The following is a 12628-nucleotide window of genomic DNA, read 5'->3' on the forward strand; positions in this document are numbered from 1 at the left end:
GAGACTGGCTGGGAATCCCAAGTTCCGTTGACCTTTTTGAACCTGAAAATTGTGTTAGTTTCTGTATGAGATAGTAAAAGAAGGTTCAAATTGAAAAGCTGCTGTCAACGGCAATTCTAAGCTGAATGTGCGTGCACTTCTCAGATCGCAGCAGCGATGCAGCTTAAGGCTTGGCAAGTACCAGCATGGGAGACTGGCTGGGAATCCCAAGTTCTGGTGACCTTTTTGAACCTGAAAATTGTGTTAGTTTCTCTATGAGATAGTAGAAGAAGGTTCAAATTGAACAACTGCTGTCAATGGCCATTCTAAGCTGAATGTGCCTGCTCTCGCCAGATCGCAGCAGCAATGCAGCTTAAGGCTTGGCAAGTACCAGCATGGGAGACTGGCTGGGAATCCCAAGTTCTGGTGACCTTTTTGAACCTGAAAATTGTGTTAGTTTCTATATAAGATAGTAGAAGAAGGTTCAAATTGAACAACTGCTGTCAATGGCCATTCTAAGCTGAATGTGCCTGCTCTCGCCAGATCGCAGCAGCAATGCAGCTTAAGGCTTGGCAAGTACCAGCATGGGAGACTGGCTGGGAATCCCAAGTTCCGTTGCCCTTTTTGAACCTGAAAATTGTGTTAGTTTCTCTATGAGATAGTAAAAGAAGGTTCAAATTGAACAGCTGCTGTCAACGGCCATTCTAAGCTGAATGTGCGTGCTCTTGTCAGATCGCAGCAGCGATGCAGCTTAAGGCTTGGCAAGTACCAGCATGGGAGACTGGCTTGGAATCCCAAGTTCTGGTGACCTTTTTGAACCTGAAAATTGTGTTAGTTTCTATATGAGATAGTAGAAGAAGGTTCAAATTGAACAACTGCTGTCAATGGCCATTCTAAGCTGAATGTGCCTGCTCTTGTCAGATCGCAGCAGCGATGCAGCTTAAGGCTTGGCAAGTACCAGCATGGGAGACTGGCTTGGAATCCCAAGTTCTGGTGACCTTTTTGAACCTGAAAATGTGTTTGTTTCTCTATGAGATAGTAAAAGAAGGTTCAAATTGAACAGCTGCTGTCAACGGCCATTCTAAGCTGAATGTGCGTGCTCTTGTCAGATCGCAGCAGCGATGCAGCTTAAGGCTTGGCAAGTACCAGCATGGGAGACTGGCTTGGAATCCCAAGTTCTGGTGACCTTTTTGAACCTGAAAATTGTGTTAGTTTCTCTATGAGATAGCAAAAGAAGGTTCAAATTGAACAGCTGCTGCCAATGGCCATTCTAAGCTGAATGAGCCTGCTCTAGCCAGATCGCAGCAGCAATGCAGCTTAAGGCTTGGCAAGTACCAGCATGGGAGACTGGCTGGGAATCCCAAGTTCCGTTGCCCTTTTTGAACCTGAAAATTGTGTTAGTTTCTCTATGAGATAGTAAAAGAACTTTCAAATTGAACAGCTGCTGTCAACGGCCATTCTAAGCTGAATGTGCGTGCTCTTGTCAGATCGCAGCAGCAATGCAGCTTAAGGCTTGGCAAGTACCAGCATGGGAGACTGGCTTGGAATCCCAAGTTCTGGTGACCTTTTTGAACCTGAAAATTGTGTTAGTTTCTATATGAGATAGTAGAAGAAGGTTCAAATTGAACAACTGCTGTCAATGGCCATTCTAAGCTGAATGTGCCTGCTCTCGTCAGATCGCAGCAGCAATGCAGCTTAAGGCTTGGCAAGTACCAGCATGGGAGACTGGCTGGGAATCCCAAGTTCCGTTGACCTTTTTGAACCTGAAAATTGTGTTAGTTTCTCTATGAGATAGCAAAAGAAGGTTCAAATTGAACAGCTGCTGTCAACGGCCATTCTAAGCTGAATGTGCCTGCTCTCGTCAGATCGAAGCAGCAATGCAGCTTAAGGCTTGGCAAGTACCAGCATGGGAGACTGGCTGGGAATCCCAAGTTCTGTTGACCTTTATGAACCTGAAAATTGTGTTAGTTTCTCTATGAGATAGTAAAAGAAGGTTCAAATTGAACAGCTGCTGTCAACGGCCATTCTAAGCTGAATGTGCGTGCTCTTGTCAGATCGCAGCAGCGATGCAGCTTAAGGCTTGGCAAGTTCCAGCATGGGAGACTGGCTGGGAATCCCAAGTTCTGTTTACCTTTTTGAACTTGAAAATTGTTTTAGTTTCTCTATGAGATAGTAAAAGAAGGTTCAATTTGAAATGCTGCTGTCAACGGCCATTCTAAGCTGAATGTGCCTGCTCTTGTCAGATCGCAGCAGCAATGCAGCTTAAGACTTGGCAAGTACCAGCATGGGAGACTGGCTGGGAATCCCAAGTTCCGATGACCTTTTTGAACCTGAAAATTGTGTTAGTTTCTCTATGAGATAGTAAAAGAAGGTTCAAATTGAACAGCTGCTGTCAACGGGCATTCTAAGCTGAATGTGCGTGCTCTTGTCAGATCGCAGCAGCGATGCAGCTTAAGGCTTGGCAAGTACCAGCATGGGAGACTGGCTGGGAATCCCAAGTTCTGGTGACTTTTTTGAACCTGAAAACTGTGTTAGTTTCTCTATGAGATAGTAGAAGAAGGTTCAAATTGAACAACTGCTGTCAACGGCCATTCTAAGCTGAATGTGTGTGCTCTTGTCAGATCGCAGCAGCGATGCAGCTTAAGGCTTGGCAAGTACCAGCATGGGAGACTGGCTGGGAATCCCAAGTTCTGTTGACCTTTTTGAACCTGAAAATTGTGTTAGTTTCTCTATGAGATAGTAAAAGAAGGTTCAAATTGATCAGCTGCTGTCAACGGCCATTCTAAGCTGAATGTGCGTGCTCTTGTCAGATCGCAGCAGCGATGCAGCTTAAGGCTTGGCAAGTACCAGCATGGGAGACTGGCTTGGAATCCCAAGTTCTGGTGACCTTTTTGAACCTGAAAATTGTGTTAGTTTCTATATGAGATAGTAGAAGAAGGTTCAAATTGAACAACTGCTGTCAATGGCCATTCTAAGCTGAATGTGCCTGCTCTCGTCAGATCGCAGCAGCAATGCAGCTTAAGGCTTGTCAAGTACCAGCATGGGAGACTGGCTGGGAATCCCAAGTTCCGTTAACCTTTTTGAACCTGAAAATTGTGTTAGTTTCTCTATGAGATAGTAAAAGAAGGTTCAAATTGAACAGCTGCTGTCAACGGCCATTCTAAGCTGAATGTGCCTGCTCTCGTCAGATCGCAGCAGCAATGCAGCTTAAGGCTTGGCAAGTACCAGCATGGGAGACTGGCTGGGAATCCCAAGTTCTGTTGACCATTTTGAACCTGAAAATGTGTTAGTTTCTCTATGAGATAGTAAAAGAAGGTTCAAATTGAACAGCTGCTGTCAACGGCCATTCTAAGCTGAATGTGCGTGCTCTTGTCAGATCGCAGCAGCGATGCAGCTTAAGGCTTGGCAAGTACCAGCATGGGAGACTGGCTTGGAATCCCAAGTTCTGGTTACCTTTTTGAACCTGAAAATTGTGTTAGTTTCTCTATGAGATAGCAAAAGAAGGTTCAAATTGAACAGCTGCTGTCAACGGCCATTCTAAGCTGAATGTGCCTGCTCTTGTCAGATTGCAGCAGCAATGCAGCTTAAGGCTTGGCAAGTACCAGCATGGGAGACTGGCTTGGAATCCCAAGTTCTGGTGACCTTTTTGAACCTGAAAATTGTGTTAGTTTCTATATAAGATAGTAGAAGAAGGTTCAAATTGAACAACTGCTGTCAATGGCCATTCTAAGCTGAATGTGCCTGCTCTCGCCAGATCGCAGCAGCAATGCAGCTTAAGGCTTGGCAAGTACCAGCATGGGAGACTGGCTGGGAATCTTAAGTTCCGTTGCCCTTTTTGAACCTGAAAATTGTGTTAGTTTCTCTATGAGATAGTAAAAGAAGGTTCAAATTGAACAGCTGCTGTCAACGGCCATTCTAAGCTGAATGTGCGTGCTCTTGTCAGATCGCAGCAGCGATGCAGCTTAAGGCTTGGCAAGTTCCAGCATGGGAGACTGGCTGGGAATCCCAAGTTCTGTTGACGTTTTTGAACTTGAAAATTGTTTTGGTTTCTCTATGAGATAGTAAAAGAAAGTTCAATTTGAAATGCTGCTGTCAATGGCCATTCTAAGCTGAATGTGCCTGCTCTTGTCAGATCGCAGCAGCAATGCAGCTTAAGGCTTGGCAAGTACCAGCATGGGAGACTGGCTGGGAATCCCAAGTTCCGTTGACCTTTTTGAACCTGAAAATTGTGTTAGTTTCTCTATGAGATAGTAAAAGAAGGTTCAAATTGAACAGCTGCTGTCAACGGCCATTCTAAGCTGAATGTGCGTGCTCTTGTCAGATCGCAGCAGCGATGCAGCTTAAGGCTTGGCAAGTACCAGCATTGGAAACTGGCTGGGAATCCCAAGTTCTGGTGACTTTTTTGAACCTGAAAATTGTGTTAGTTTCTCTATGAGATAGTAAAAGAAGGTTGAAATTGAACAGCTGCTGTCAACGGCCATTCTAAGCTGAATGTGCCTGCTCTCGTCAGATCGCAGCAGCAATGCAGCTTAAGGCTTGGCAAGTATCAGCATGGGAGACTGGCTGGGAATCCCAAGTTCTGTTGACCTTTTTGAACCTGAAAATGTGTTAGTTTCTCTATGAGATAGTAAAAGAAGGTTCAAATTGAACAGCTGCTGTCAACGGCCATTCTAAGCTGAATGTGCGTGCTCTTGTCAGATCGCAGCAGCGATGCAGCTTAAGGCTTGGCAAGTACCAGCATGGGAGACTGGCTTGGAATCCCAAGTTCTGGTGACCTTTTTGAACCTGAAAATTGTGTTATTTTCTCTATGAGATAGCAAAAGAAGGTTCAAATTGAACAGCTGCTGTCAACGGCCATTCTAAGCTGAATTTGCCTGCTCTCGTCAGATCGCAGCAGCAATGCAACTTAAGGCTTGGCAAGTACCAGCATGGGAGACTGGCTGGGAATTCCAAGTTCCGTTGACCTTTTTGAACCTGAAAATGTGTGAGTTTCTCTATGAGATAGTAAAAGAAGGTTCAAATTGAACAGCTGCTGTCAACGGCCATTCTAAGCTGAATGTGCGTGCTCTCGTCAGATCGCAGCAGCAATGCAGCTTAAGGCTTGGCAAGTACCAGCATGGGAGACTGGCTGGGAATCCCAAATTCCGTTAACCTTTTTGAACCTGAAAATTGTGTTAGTTTCTCTATGAGATAGTAAAAGAAGGTTCAAATTGAACAGCTGCTGTCAACGGCCATTCTAAGCTGAATGTGCCTGCTCTCGTCAGATCGCAGCAGCAATGCAGCTTAAGGCTTGGCAAGTACCAGCATGGGAGACTGGCTGGGAATCCCAAGTTCTGTTGACCTTTTTGAACCTGAAAATGTGTTAGTTTCTCTATGAGATAGTAAAAGAAGGTTCAAATTGAACAGCTGCTGTCAACGGCCATTCTAAGCTGAATGTGTGTGCTCTTGTCAGATCGCAGCAGCGATGCAGCTTAAGGCTTGGCAAGTACCAGCATGGGAGACTGGCTTGGAATCCCAAGTTCTGGTGACCTTTTTGAACCTGAAAATTGTGTTAGTTTCTCTATGAGATAGCAAAAGAAGGTTCAAATTGAACAGCTGCTGTCAACGGCCATTCTAAGCTGAATGTGCCTGCTCTTGTCAGATTGCAGCAGCAATGCAGCTTAAGGCTTGGCAAGTACCAGCATGGGAGACTGGCTTGGAATCCCAAGTTCTGGTGACCTTTTTGAACCTGAAAATTGTGTTAGTTTCTATATAAGATAGTAGAAGAAGGTTCAAATTGAACAACTGCTGTCAATGGCCATTCTAAGCTGAATGTGCCTGCTCTCGCCAGATCGCAGCAGCAATGCAGCTTAATGCTTGGCAAGTAACAGCATGGGAGACTGGCTGGGAATCCCAAGTTCCGTTGCCCTTTTTAAACCTGAAAATTGTGTTAGTTTCTCTATGAGATAGTAAAAGAACTTTCAAATTGAACAGCTGCTGTCAACGGCCATTCTAAGCTGAATGTGCGTGCTCTTGTCAGATCGCAGCAGCGATGCAGCTTAAGGCTTGGCAAGTACCAGCATGGGAGACTGGCTTGGAATCCCAAGTTCTGGTGACCTTTTTGAACCTGAAAATTGTGTTAGTTTCTCTATGAGATAGTAGAAGAAGGTTCAAATTGAACAACTGCTGTCAACGGCCATTCTAAGCTGAATGTGTGTGCTCTTTTCAGATCGCAGCAGCGATGTAGCTTAAGGCTTGGCAAGTACCAGCATGGGAGACTGGCTGGGAATCCCAAGTTCTGTTGACCTTTTTGAACCTGAAAATTGTGTTAGTTTCTCTATGAGATAGTAAAAGAAGGTTCAAATTGAACAGCTGCTGTCAACGGCCATTCTAAGCTGAATTTGCCTGCTCTCGTCAGATCGCAGCAGCAATGCAACTTCAGGCTTGGCAAGTACCAGCATGGGAGACTGGCTGGGAATTCCAAGTTCCGTTGACCTTTTTGAACCTGAAAATTGTGTTAGTTTCTCTATGAGATAGTAAAAGAAGGTTCAAATTAAACAGCTGCTGTCAACGGCAATTCTAAGCTGAATGTGCCTGCTCTCGTCAGATTGCAGCAGCAATGCAGCTTAAGGCTTGGCAAGTACCAGCATGGGAGACTGGCTGGGAATTCCAAGTTCCGTTGACCTTTTTGAACCTGAAAATGTGTTCGTTTCTCTATGAGATAGTAAAAGAAGGTTCAAATTGAACAGCTGCTGTCAACGGCCATTCTAAGCTGAATGTGCCTGCTCTCGTCAGATCGCAGCAGCAATGCAGCTTAAGGCTTGGCAAGTACCAGCATGGGAGACTGGCTGGGAATCCCAAGTTCCGTTGACCTTTTTGAACCTGAAAATTGTGTTAGTTTCTCTATGAGATAGTAAAAGAAGGTTCAAATTGAACAGCTGCTGTCAACGGCCATTCTAAGCTGAATGTGCCTGCTCTCGTCAGATCGCAGCAGCAATGCAGCTTAAGGCTTGGCAAGTACCAGCATGGGAGACTGGCTTGGAATCCCAAGTTCTGTTGACCTTTTTGAACCTGAAAATGTGTTAGTTTCTCTATGAGATAGTAAAAGAAGGTTCAAATTGAACAGCTGCTGTCAACGGCCATTCTAAGCTGAATGTGCGTGCTCTTGTCAGATCGCAGCAGCGATGCAGCTTAAGGCTTGGCAAGTACCAGCATGGGAGACTGGCTTGGAATCCCAAGTTCTGATGACCTTTTTGAACCTGAAAATTGTGTTAGTTTCTCTATGAGATAGCAAAAGAAGGTTCAAATTGAACAGCTGCTGTCAACGGCCATTCTAAGCTGAATGTGCCTGCTCTTGTCAGATTGCAGCAGCAATGCAGCTTAAGGCTTGGCAAGTACCAGCATGGGAGACTGGCTTGGAATCCCAAGTTCTGGTGACCTTTTTGAACCTGAAAATTGTGTTAGTTTCTCTATGAGATAGCAAAAGAAGGTTCAAATTGAACAGCTGCTGTCAACGGCCATTCTAAGCTGAATGTGCCTGCTCTTGTCAGATTGCAGCAGCAATGCAGCTTAAGGCTTGGCAAGTACCAGCATGGGAGACTGGCTTGGAATCCCAAGTTCTGGTGACCTTTTTGAACCTGAAAATTGTGTTAGTTTCTATATAAGATAGTAGAAGAAGGTTCAAATTGACCAACTGCTGTCAATGGCCATTCTAAGCTGAATGTGCCTGCTCTCGCCAGATCGCAGCAGCAATGCAGCTTAATGCTTGGCAAGTAACAGCATGGGAGACTGGCTGGGAATCCCAAGTTCCGTTGCCCTTTTTAAACCTGAAAATTGTGTTAGTTTCTCTATGAGATAGTAAAAGAACTTTCAAATTGAACAGCTGCTGTCAACGGCCATTCTAAGCTGAATGTGCGTGCTCTTGTCAGATCGCAGCAGCGATGCAGCTTAAGGCTTGGCAAGTACCAGCATGGGAGACTGGCTTGGAATCCCAAGTTCTGGAGACCTTTATGAACCTGAAAATTGTGTTAGTTTCTCTATGAGATAGCAAAAGAAGGTTCAAATTGAACAGCTGCTGTCAACGGCCATTCTAAGCTGAATGTGCCTGCTCTTGTCAGATTGCAGCAGCAATGCAGCTTAAGTCTTGGCAAGTACCAGCATGGGAGACTGGCTTGGAATCCCAAGTTCTGGTGACCTTTTTGAACCTGAAAATTGTGTTAGTTTCTATATAAGATAGTAGAAGAAGGTTCAAATTGAACAACTGCTGTCAACGGCCATTCTAAGCTGAATGTGCCTGCTCTCGCCAGATCGCAGCAGCAATGCAGCTTAAGGCTTGGCAAGTACCAGCATGGGAGACTGGCTGGGAATCCCAAGTTCCGTTGCCCTTTTTGAACCTGAAAATTGTGTTAGTTTCTCTATGAGATAGTAAAAGAAGGTTCAAATTGAACAGCTGCTGTCAACGGCCATTCTAAGCTGAATGTGCATGCTCTTGTCAGATCACAGCAGCGATGCAGCTTAAGGCTTGGCAAGTACCAGCATGGGAGACTGGCTGGGAATCCCAAGTTCTGGTGACTTTTTTGAACCTGAAAATTGTGTTAGTTTCTCTATGAGATAGTAAAAGAAGGTTCAAATTGAACAGCTGCTGTCAACGGCCATTCTAAGCTGAATGTGCCAGCTCTCGTCAGATCGCAGCAGCAATGCAGCTTAAGGCTTGGCAAGTACCAGCATGGGAGACTGGCTGGGATTCCCAAGTTCTGTTGACCTTTTTGAACCTGAAAATGTGTTAGTTTCTCTATGAGATAGTAAAAGAAGGTTCAAATTGAACAGCTGCTGTCAACGGCCATTCTAAGCTGAATATGCGTGCGCTTGTCAGATCGCAACAGCGATGCAGCTTAAGGCTTGGCAAGTACCAGCATGGGAGACTGGCTTGGAATCCCAAGTTCTGGTGACCTTTTTGAACCTGAAAATTGTGTTAGTTTCTCTATGAGATAGCAAAAGAAGGTTCAAATTGAACAGTTGCTGTCAATGGCCATTCTAAGCTGAATGTGCCAGCTCTCGTCAGATCGCAGCAGCAATGCAGCTTAAGGCTTGGCAAGTACCAGCATGGGAGACTGGCTGGGAATCCCAAGTTCCGTTGCCCTTTTTGAACCTGAAAATTGTGTTAGTTTCTCTATGAGATAGTAAAAGAAGGTTCAAATTGAACAGCTGCTGTCAACGGCCATTCTAAGCTGAATGTGCGTGCTCTTGTGAGATCGCAGCAGCGATGCAGCTTAAGGCTTGGCAAGTACCAGCATGGGAGACTGGCTTGGAATCCCAAGTTCTGGTGACCTTTTTGTACCTGAAAATTGTGTTAGTTTCTCTATGAGATAGCAAAAGAAGGTTCAAATTGAACAGCTGCTGTCAACGGCCATTCTAAGCTGAATGTGCCTGCTCTTGTCAGATTGCAGCAGCAATGCAGCTTAAGGCTTGGCAAGTACCAGCATGGGAGACTGGCTTGGAATCCCAAGTTCTGGTGACCTTTTTGAACCTTAAAATTGTGTTAGTTTCTATATAAGATAGTAGAAGAAGGTTCAAATTGAACAACTGCTGTCAATGGCCATTCTAAGCTAAATGTGCCTGCTCTTGCCAGATCGCAGCAGCAATGCAGCTTAAGGCTTGGCAAGTACCAGCATGGGAGACTGGCTGGGAATCCCAAGTTCCGTTGACCTTTTTGAACCTGAAAATTGTGTTAGTTTCTCTATGAGATAGTAAAAGAAGGTTCAAATTGAACAGCTGCTGTCAACGGCCATTCTAAGCTGAATGTGCCTGCTCTCGTCAGATCGCAGCAGCAATGCAGCTTAAGGCTTGGCAAGTACCAGCATGGGAGACTGGCTGGGAATCCCAAGTTCTGTTGACCTTTTTGAACCTGAAAATGTGTTAGTTTCTCTATGAGATAGTAAAAGAAGGTTCAAATTGAACAGCTGCTGTCAACGGCCATTCTAAGCTGAATGTGCGTGCTCTTGTCAGATCGCAGCAGCGATGCAGCTTAAGGCTTGGCAAGTACCAGCATGGGAGACTGGCTTGGAATCCCAAGTTCTGGTGACCTTTTTGAACCTGAAAATTGTGTTAGTTTCTCTATGAGATAGCAAAAGAAGGTTCAAATTGAACAGCTGCTGTCAACGGCCATTCTAAGCTGAATGTGCCTGCTCTTGTCAGATTGCAGCAGCAATGCAGCTTAAGGCTTGGCAAGTACCAGCATGGGAGACTGGCTTGGAATCCCAAGTTCTGGTGACCTTTTTGAACCTGAAAATTGTGTTAGTTTATATATGAGATAGTAGAAGAAGGTTCAAATTGAACAACTGCTGTCAATGGCCATTCTAAGCTGAATGTGCCTGCTCTTGTCAGATCGCAGCAGCAATGCAGCTTAAGGCTTGGCAAGTACCAGCATGGGAGACTGGCTGGGAATCCCAAGTTCTGTTGACCTTTTTGAACCTGAAAATTGTGTTAGTTTCTCTATGAGATAGTAAAAGAAGGTTCAAATTGAACAGCTGCTGTCAACAGCCATTCTAAGCTGAATGTGCGTGCTCTTGTCAGATCGCAGCAGCGATGCAGCTTAAGGCTTGGCAAGTACCAGCATGGGAGACTGGCTGGGAATCCCAAGTTCCGTTGACCTTTTTGAACCTGAAAATTGTGTTAGTTTCTCTATGAGATAGCAAAAGAAGGTTCAAATTGAACAACTGCTGTCAACGGCCATTCTAAGCTGAATGTGCCTGCTCTCGTCAGATCGAAGCAGCAATGCAGCTTAAGGCTTGGCAAGTACCAGCATGGGAGACTGGCTGGGAATCCCAAGTTCTGTTGACCTTTATGAACCTGAAAATTGTGTTAGTTTCTCTATGAGATAGTAAAAGAAGGTTCAAATTGAACAGCTGCTGTCAACGGCCATTCTAAGCTGAATGTGCGTGCTCTTGTCAGATCGCAGCAGCGATGCAGCTTAAGGCTTGGCAAGTTCCAGCATGGGAGACTGGCTTGGAATCCCAAGTTCTGGTGACCTTTTTGAACCTGAAAATTGTGTTAGTTTCTCTATGAGATAGCAAAAGAAGGTTCAAATTGAACAGCTGCTGTCAACGGCCATTCTAAGCTGAATGTGCCTGCTCTTGTCAGATTGCAGCAGCAATGCAGCTTAAGTCTTGGCAAGTACCAGCATGGGAGACTGGCTTGGAATCCCAAGTTCTGGTGACCTTTTTGAACCTTAAAATTGTGTTAGTTTCTATATAAGATAGTAGAAGAAGGTTCAAATTGAACAACTGCTGTCAATGGCCATTCGAAGCTGAATGTGCCTGCTCTTGCCAGATCGCAGCAGCAATGCAGCTTAAGGCTTGGCAAGTACCAGCATGGGAGACTGGCTGGGAATCCCAAGTTCCGTTGACCTTTTTGAACCTGAAAATTGTGTTAGTTTCTCTATGAGATAGTAAAAGAAGGTTCAAATTGAACAGCTGCTGTCAACGGCCATTCTAAGCTGAATGTGCGTGCTCTTGTCAGATCGCAGCAGCGATGCAGCTTAAGGCTTGGCAAGTACCAGCATGGGAGACTGGCTTGGAATCCCAAGTTCTGGTGACCTTTTTGAACCTGAAAATTGTGTTAGTTTCTCTATGAGATAGCAAAAGAAGGTTCAAATTGAACAGCTGCTGTCAACGGCCATTCTAAGCTGAATGTGCCTGCTCTTGTCAGATTGCAGCAGCAATGCAGCTTAAGGCTTGGCAAGTACCAGCATGGGAGACTGGCTTGGAATCCCAAGTTCTGGTGACCTTTTTGAACCTGAAAATTGTGTTATTTTCTATATAAGATAGTAGAAGAAGGTTCAAATTGAACAACTGCTGTCAATGGCCATTCTAAGCTGAATGTGCCTGCTCTTGCCAGATCGCAGCAGCAATGCAGCTTAAGGCTTGGCAAGTACCAGCATGGGAGACTGGCTGGGAATCCCAAGTTCTGTTGCCCTTTTTTGAACCTGAAAATTGTGTTAGTTTCTCTATGAGATAGTAAAAGAACTTTCAAATTGAACAGCTGCTGTCAACGGCCATTCTAAGCTGAATGTGCGTGCTCTTGTCAGATCGCAGCAGCGATGCAGCTTAAGGCTTGGCAAGTACCAGCATGGGAGACTGGCTTGGAATCCCAAGTTCTGGTGACCTTTTTGAACCTGAAAATTGTGTTAGTTTCTATATGAGATAGTAGAAGAAGGTTCAAATTGAACAACTGCTGTCAATGGCCATTCTAAGCTGAATGTGCCTGCTCTTGCCAGATCGCAGCAGCAATGCAGCTTAAGGCTTGGCAAGTACCAGCATGGGAGACTGGCTGGGAATCCCAAGTTCTGTTGCCCTTTTTTGAACCTGAAAATTGTGTTAGTTTCTCTATGAGATAGTAAAAGAACTTTCAAATTGAACAGCTGCTGTCAACGGCCATTCTAAGCTGAATGTGCGTGCTCTTGTCAGATCGCAGCAGCGATGCAGCTTAAGGCTTGGCAAGTACCAGCATGGGAGACTGGCTTGGAATCCCAAGTTCTGGTGACCTTTATGAACCTGAAAATTGTGTTAGTTTCTCTATGAGATAGCAAAAGAAGGTTCAAATTGAACAGCTGCTGTCAACGGCCATTCTAAGCTGAATGTGCCTGCTCTTGTCAGATTGCAGCAGCAATGCA

At 45.0% G+C, this 12628-nt stretch overlaps 9 pseudogenes; all 9 read left to right on the top strand.

Annotated features, from left to right (window-relative positions):
- The first annotated feature begins 4448 nt into the window (after positions 1-4448).
- Positions 4449-4567, top strand: LOC140088386 (5S ribosomal RNA; annotated as a pseudogene).
- Positions 4568-5202: 635 nt separating this feature from the next.
- LOC140079114 (5S ribosomal RNA) lies at positions 5203-5321 on the top strand (annotated as a pseudogene).
- Positions 5322-6335: 1014 nt separating this feature from the next.
- LOC140094760 (5S ribosomal RNA) lies at positions 6336-6454 on the top strand (annotated as a pseudogene).
- Positions 6455-6524: 70 nt separating this feature from the next.
- On the top strand, positions 6525-6643 carry LOC140092131 (5S ribosomal RNA; annotated as a pseudogene).
- Positions 6644-6712: 69 nt separating this feature from the next.
- Positions 6713-6831, top strand: LOC140091380 (5S ribosomal RNA; annotated as a pseudogene).
- Positions 6832-6901: 70 nt separating this feature from the next.
- LOC140087401 (5S ribosomal RNA) lies at positions 6902-7020 on the top strand (annotated as a pseudogene).
- A 2714-nt stretch (positions 7021-9734) lies between these two features.
- LOC140079115 (5S ribosomal RNA) lies at positions 9735-9853 on the top strand (annotated as a pseudogene).
- A 447-nt stretch (positions 9854-10300) lies between these two features.
- LOC140094407 (5S ribosomal RNA) lies at positions 10301-10419 on the top strand (annotated as a pseudogene).
- A 259-nt stretch (positions 10420-10678) lies between these two features.
- LOC140095550 (5S ribosomal RNA) lies at positions 10679-10797 on the top strand (annotated as a pseudogene).
- Positions 10798-12628: the final 1831 nt, after the last annotated feature.

This window comes from Engystomops pustulosus, chromosome 9 (genome assembly GCF_040894005.1).
Source record: "Engystomops pustulosus chromosome 9, aEngPut4.maternal, whole genome shotgun sequence".
In the NCBI taxonomy this organism is placed as follows: Eukaryota; Metazoa; Chordata; class Amphibia; order Anura; family Leptodactylidae; genus Engystomops; species Engystomops pustulosus.